This window comes from Sphaeramia orbicularis, chromosome 19, assembly GCF_902148855.1.
Source record: "Sphaeramia orbicularis chromosome 19, fSphaOr1.1, whole genome shotgun sequence".
NCBI lineage: Eukaryota > Metazoa > Chordata > Actinopteri > Kurtiformes > Apogonidae > Sphaeramia > Sphaeramia orbicularis.
The window spans coordinates 3,126,714-3,133,901 of record NC_043975.1 but is presented as its reverse complement, the minus strand read 5'-3'; the positions used below and the strand labels follow the sequence as shown (position 1 = coordinate 3,133,901).

General features: G+C 34.9%; 1 long non-coding RNA gene across 1 annotated transcript in view; it reads left to right on the top strand.

Moving 5' to 3' along the window:
* Positions 1 to 457: 457 nt before the first annotated feature.
* The window catches only part of LOC115439293 (uncharacterized), a 12,741-nt gene continuing 6,010 nt past the window's right edge, over positions 458 to 7,188 (top strand). The window contains exon 1 of the long non-coding RNA XR_003938240.1: positions 458 to 468. This is a non-coding gene — a long non-coding RNA (uncharacterized LOC115439293). The remainder of the gene's footprint in view (positions 469 to 7,188) is intronic.

Here is a 7,188-nt window from a genome sequence, read left to right as displayed (position 1 = left end):
TCAGTGTAAGAAAAACTCTGCTTTAAAGACATTGGAAGTTCAGTGTTTGAGCGTGTGTTTGGTCCAGAGTATCCTGCAGCCACACACCAGTAGAAAAGCCATAAATCGGCGTATGGTGGCGTGTGTTTGTTCTACTAATCCATGTGTCTGTGGGCTGTGAACTACTGTGGAAACAGAAGTAATGAGGCTGATTTGTCAAGTGGGGAACAGTGGGTTTCTGAGGCCGTTCCTGTTGTTCTGGGGTGGGAGTTTCCAGCTATACAGCTCAGGGGAAGCACCACAGGATGTCCTTTTCCTCATTCCTCAAGGATAGAATGACTCTGTGTGGTGTTTGTGGGCTTCACATGTGTGTGTTTCTGTTCAATAACACAATGGCGAACACATTTCCAATGTGTGTGTTTTCTCTGATTTCTATTCTGTGTCACTGGCATCGCGTCTGTTGTTCAGTCTCACTGCATGTGCGAGTGTGTAATGTGTTATTATTGGATATGAGACCATCATGTAGTAACTGTTGTTGAAGATAAAGTTTCAATCTTGACCTTTTTCAGAGTCGATTCTGTAAATTTACTAGAATTTACTGGAAAATTCTCAATAAAAACAGAGAAAATAGCATTATACACAACAGGTCAACACCTCCAAATGCTCTATTTTCTGTTTTCTTATGTAACATTAGAACATTTAATTTTCATATTTATTTTTAATAACTTTTTATAACTCCTGTCCCAGTCAAAAGGGTGGAAACACCATCTCATTCAGTGTTTTTTCTTAGTTTTAACATGTTTAGTATTTACCTATAACATGGAAAGTGATGAAAACAATCAGAACTTTTTATAGTTAACTTCATTTCTTTACCATTTTCTTCGTAAAACCCACTTAACCTTCCGGTATCCTGTCCTTTCTAACCACCAATAGCACATAATCTGTGCAGTGCTATAGTGATGTCAAAATGTTGCTCATACAGTTTGTTTTTAACTTGTAAAACTGTTTTGTTTTTCTCTGTAATTTATTTATTTATTTATTTTAATTTAATGTTCTTTTACTAATTTATTTATTTTGCTTTTGCTATATTTTCACATCTAGAATATGCTTAAATACTACATGCTTCCTATTCATTCCTGATGTCTTTTGGTATATATATATATATATACATTTTTAAGTTTATCTCTAAGCTGGGGGTGGGGATTTATGTTTAGAAGGACAGTAAAAATGCACACACTGTATGATACGTCTGTGTTTTACTGTTAAAAATCCATAAGTAAATTTATAAAAAAAAAAAAAAAGTATATTTTTTGTATTTCATCAGCTTGAGCCATAAACAAAAATACCAAATACTCAATAACCATTGTATTTTAACCCTTTAAATGCCATGGTTGTGATGGAAACAAACCATATTTTCGATGCAAAAAAACACCCATAAAATTCTTTTTTTTCAATATACTATATAGAAATTGGTTGTTTGTTTGTTTTTTTTCATCCTGGCATATGTCAATGATTAACACCAACATTGGTTTGTGTACATTATTGTTTTTGTGCTGGGTCAAATGTTAAACGCTTAAATGTGTTTTTTTTTTTTTTACTCACTTGGTCGAAGGATGTAGGAATATAATGTGCTGATTATAGTGGATGGGTCAGAATTTTTAAAATCAGGCAAAAATGAATGACTTCAGAATTCTGACCTAAAACAAACTGTGAGAAATAATGTGACCTTTAATGACATGAAGTGCAAAGAGTACATAATATGCTCACATTGATACCAGAAGGTAAAAGAAGCCGTGTGTTCAACTCTATAACCCTTTGTACTGATAACCAATATTTGGGATTTATTAGTGAATGGTAGCACAAACTTTTCTATTTATTTAATTGTTCTTGAAAAACATAGTGAAATAAAAAAAAAAAATCAGCTACACCTGACAGCTTTTGTTTTTATGAGTAACATCCATTTGTGAACATAAGTTGGATAATTCCCAAATTCAAACCTGAACCAGACCATTGTTCCTTCTCTAATCTCCTTTTACAGAAAACCTTTTACGTTACATTTCAGTTTTAGTTCGGAAGTATCCTTGTGTTTCCCCTTCTGTCCAGTTAAACCACAACACTTTAGTTTTTGCCACTTGTCAGTTGAAAAATCTGTAAGAATATTATAGTTATTATTGGAAACTGTTTTATATACTAATAGTTGTGTTGTTTTTTTTTTTTTTTTTTTTTAAATTTTACATGTTAGCATCAGCAGATACAGGCTATAAATACCCACTGTCAAGGGACGATTTGAGTCGCCCTCTGTCGGCCATCTTTTATGAGTCGCTATGGCAACCTCTCTAGGACAAATCACTGTTGTATGAGTCATATTATGTAAAAGTACACAGACTTTACCTCCAAGGAGTGTCTTTGTAGCGATCAGAGGTGATTTTTAGGGTCAGTTTAAATGCCTACTTTTGGTTTCTTTGTCAGCTGAGAGCCTATCCAGCTGACAAACGTTTTGATCTAAATCTGGGGGAAACTGAGCGGTGGAGGGGAATCGCAGCTTTATGCCAACGATGTGATCTGTGAGCTTGCCATAGCGAGTCATTTGTCCTAGCAAGGCTGCTGTAGAAAGTCGTAAAAGATGGCCGACAGAGATAAAAGCTTCTACGCACGCTTGACTCACATCGTCCGGAGACTCAAATTGTCCCTTTACACCCATCACACCTTAAATATGAGCATGTATCAAAGTGTAGCTAGCACAATACAATATTAGCATTTAGCCTATTTGAGTTCCTGTTTTAAAATATAAATCAATATACACTCTTGTTTTTTTTGTCTCTTTTTTGTTAGTTTTTTCTCTTTTTTTGTCTCTCTTCATCTGGTTTTACTACTTTCTGGAGCAAGTTGCTAAATGTGTGTTAGCTCTTAGCTGCTACAGAGACTTAGCATATGGTGACTAAGCTATAGCTACATTTAAAAAAAAAAAAAAAAAATATATATATATATATATATATATATATAAACATGTTTATGAAATGATACCAAAATAATAACAGATCATCTTAGGTTTAGTTCTGTTTTGTCTGTCTCTTTAGGTGTTAAAACCTTTATTATGTTCCAGTGCTAGCTGCTGCATTTATATGTTAGGTCTTAGCTGCTACAAAGACATAGCATATGGTGGCTAAGCTATAGGTAATTTTTAAAAATAATTATAAACATTTTTTATAAATGGAGACAGTGTTTATGAAATTATAGTATAATAACAGATCACATCATCTTAGATTTAGTTCTATGTTTTGCCCATCTGTTTTGGTGTCAAATACTTAATTACGTTCCTGTGCTAGCTGCTGCATTTATATGTTAGCTCTTAGCTGCTACTGAGATATGACTGAAATGGCTAATTAGTTTTTGGTAAAATCTGCCTGCTGTGGCTGGAAGAAATGTTTATGAAGTTATACCAAGACTTTAATAAGAATATCTTTCTGTTAAATTCTAGTGTGTCCGTGAGGTAGTTCATAGATTTGCATGTTATTTATTGTTGGTTGTAATAGGCTATTAGCTGCAACAGAAATGTGTCATACGCAAAGATATTGAGGCTAAAGTTAGGAGATCTTTGACTTATGCTTGGTTAAGATAATTATTTTTTGATTGACTGGAAACAGTGCTGATGAAAGTAAAGCAAAACATGCTCTACAGCTTTAAATGGATTAAGTGTTTTCTATATTCATGAGCTAACTGCTAAATTTGTCTGCTAGCTCTTAGCTGCTTAAGAAATGTAGCATTTGGTGGGTTTTGTGTTTTTGTGGATGGAAACTACTTTTAAGAAATTATATCGAAAAAGTAACAGATCACTGTATGTTAACTCCACTTTTTATTTGTGTTGTTTAGTTTGTTTTGTAGTCGTTAGCCGCTATAGAAATGTAGCATATGATGGGTATAGTTTTGATAAGATTCACCTGTTTATGACAGGAAACTATGCTAATAACTCTATAGCTGTTAAATACTCTAACCAGCTCTAGTTCAGGAGCTAGTTACTAAATTAGTCTTTATTAGCTGTTTAATGGTGGATGTAGCATTAGCTGCTATCGACATGTAGTGTATGGTAGGTTTGGGCAATTCATTTTTGCTAAAAAGAAAAATGGCATCCATTGTGGTTTAAAAATGTACGTAATGAATGTAAATAAAAACAGTAGCTAACCCAACACAATTCTGTAAAACTAGTATAATTTAAAATGATCATTACACAGGTTTGTGTTGATACTCTGTTGTGTCAGTACAGCTAGCAACAACACTACAGCTACATGGTAGAATGTATGTAATTTTTTAGTACTGTAATCAGTTTTGTTGAGGTTTATTTTCCAGTAATGACCCCTTACATTATCCCACACACAAAAATGAAAATTCCTGTTATGTGTCTGTGTTTTCTTAGCTGTTTTATCACTTTCATTATATATATTAGCTAAATTTTACATGTTAGCTGTCATGGAAATGTAGGCATATTCGGGCTTTAGCCGATTATGTTTTGCAGGATTCAATGATAGTATTTAATTGACATTCTATTTGTGTCAGTAAACAGATATATTCCAATAATCCATCTACTTTTGCTTTGTATTTGCGTGGTTTTTCTTGGGTTTCAGAGCTGGTCACTAATGTAGTCTTATAGCTGCTAATGGTGGATGTAGCATTAACTGCTAAGGACATGTAGCATATGGTGGGTTAGGCAATTCATTTTTGCATCAGTTGTGGCCTGAGGTAGTGGTAAGTAAATGAAATGTCAATGAAAACAGTAGCCAAACACAACACAATTCTGTAAAAATAGTATAATTTAAAATGATTATTACAACAGGTTTGTGTTGATACTCTGTTGTTTCAGTACAGCTACCAACAATACTACAGCTACATGGTAGAATAATCTGCTATTTTTTAGTAGAAGAATTTTTTTAAACCAATGAATTTTTAATTTTATTTTTTTGTAATTTATTATTTTCATCATTAGAATGGTTATCTTTTTTCTCCCCACTGATGATTTTTTCAATAATTATTTAATCAGTTTTTGTTGGGGTTTATGTTCCAGTAATGACCCCCTTTACATTATCCACCCACAAAAAAATTAAAATCCAATGTTAAATAACTATGAAGGTACAGATTTGCACGATCTATGTGCTGAATATTGCACATTAGATGGCCTGTTGTGTTGAATTAAAGGCTCTATTATTAATTTAATGATGAATTTACAAAGACAACACAGTGCAGGTCTGAAACCCTGTAAAACAGTTCAGTTATTTCATAATGTTGATTTTGTGGCACAAAAAGGGGCGGTAAGTAGCAACAAAAACACATACTGTTCCTTTAATCTGCATTTTTTCATGTTAATGTGGTAAATGTTTGATAAAAACAGTATTCTGATTTGAACTTTAATTTCCTGTCTGTGCTTTAGCTGCTGCCGGATTCATTGACAGTTCACCAACACCACCCGTCAATGGACGTACGAAGGTGTGGGTGAAGCCGACGGAGGAATGAGAGCGACAGCTGGTGGGGAATCCTACTACAGCGTCAGGTCACATGGGTCACATACATGCTCTATCCCTCTGATCCCCTCCCCAACGCTAATGCTACGGCGAGGGAAAGAGCGGGAGGTTTTAGAGGAGGAGGGGGACGGAGGGGGAGGAAGAGGGGGAGCAGCTGAGAGAGAGAGAGAGAGAGAGAACAGAGCAAGAGGAGAGGAAAAGGAGGCAGTGATCGGCGTGAGATTACAACCAGGCCTCGAACCGGAGAACAGACAACACTGGACGACGCCGAGAACACACAACCGTTCCACCTCATCAACAGAGGAGATAAAGGACGTGGACGCCATCGGACAGAAGGAGGAGGATCAGGGGGGGGAACGGGGGGGACGGTAAATCCAGGAGGGTCCGTCAGAGGACGCGTGGGTTCGCAGCCGAGGTCCTCCAGGTGTCAAATCAGGATCACCTCCGACCCGTTGCCGTCGACAACCAGGACGCCGCCGCCACCGCCACCACTGCCAAATCAACACTACACCTCAGGTTTCACAAGCCATGATCTGGACCTGGACCTGGACCAGGATCTGGACCGAGTCCTGCTGAACACCATGGCCCAGGTGAGGAGATGCACACGCACGGATACAGATGCAGTCAGGAGGGGTTTCCACGTGTTTACGCCAGACTCTCCACCGACACTTCATACCAAAAATTAAAGACTTTGACTGTTTTTCACCACGTTCCTGTGGAACGTGTAAATACTGATCAGTAATCACGAAATTATAATAGTTATGATAAAAGATCTGCAATAGATGTCACGATAAATGTCCAAACAATATTTCGTTACAGTTTTTTTATAGTAGATTTTTAGTCCTGGTGAAAGGTTAATGAGTCATTTGTGGTTTTAATTTATTTCTTTAACAAAATGAAAACAGAACAAGATAAAACTGTAGAAAAGATGCAAAAAATATGAAGACAAATGATGTAACCGAGACTAAATTATTTAGAATTAATGCTTGTTTCATTCATTTTGATTAAAGACTTTGTTTTTCACACGTCCTGTGGAAACGTGTAAATACTGATCAGTAATCACGATATTACAATAGTTATGATAAAAGCTCTGCAATAGATGTCACGGATAAATGTCAGAACAATATTTCTTACAGTTTTTTTTGTAGTAGATTTTTTAGTCCTGGTGAAAGTTAATGAGTCCATTTGTGGTTTTAATTTAGGTCCTTTAACAAAATGAGAACCTAACAAGATTAAAACAGTGAAAAAAAGATGCAGAAATATGAAGACAAATGACATAATGAGACTAAGATTATTTAGAATTAATGCTTGTTTTGTTCATTTTTATTAATATAGAAAATGACAGCAATCTGAATATTTATTGAACACAACGAAGGCGAATGATTTGAGGTTTTTTAACTGTTACTAACATGTAACAAAATCTAATGATATTAAATTATTATATGATAAAAGAAAAAAGCCAAGAAAAAGAAAAACCTATATACACCAATTTTCATGATCATAATATGACAATAATGAAAATAGACATCAATAATGGTTGTAAACATACTTTTTTATATTAATTTCCCCAATTTAACAAGAGAAAATGACACAAATTTATATAAATATATAGTTTCAGTTTGTTGTATTTTTATACACTTAAACATTTTCATAACATAAAAATGCGTCTATTTACCACCATTTGGAACTTTTCTGTTCA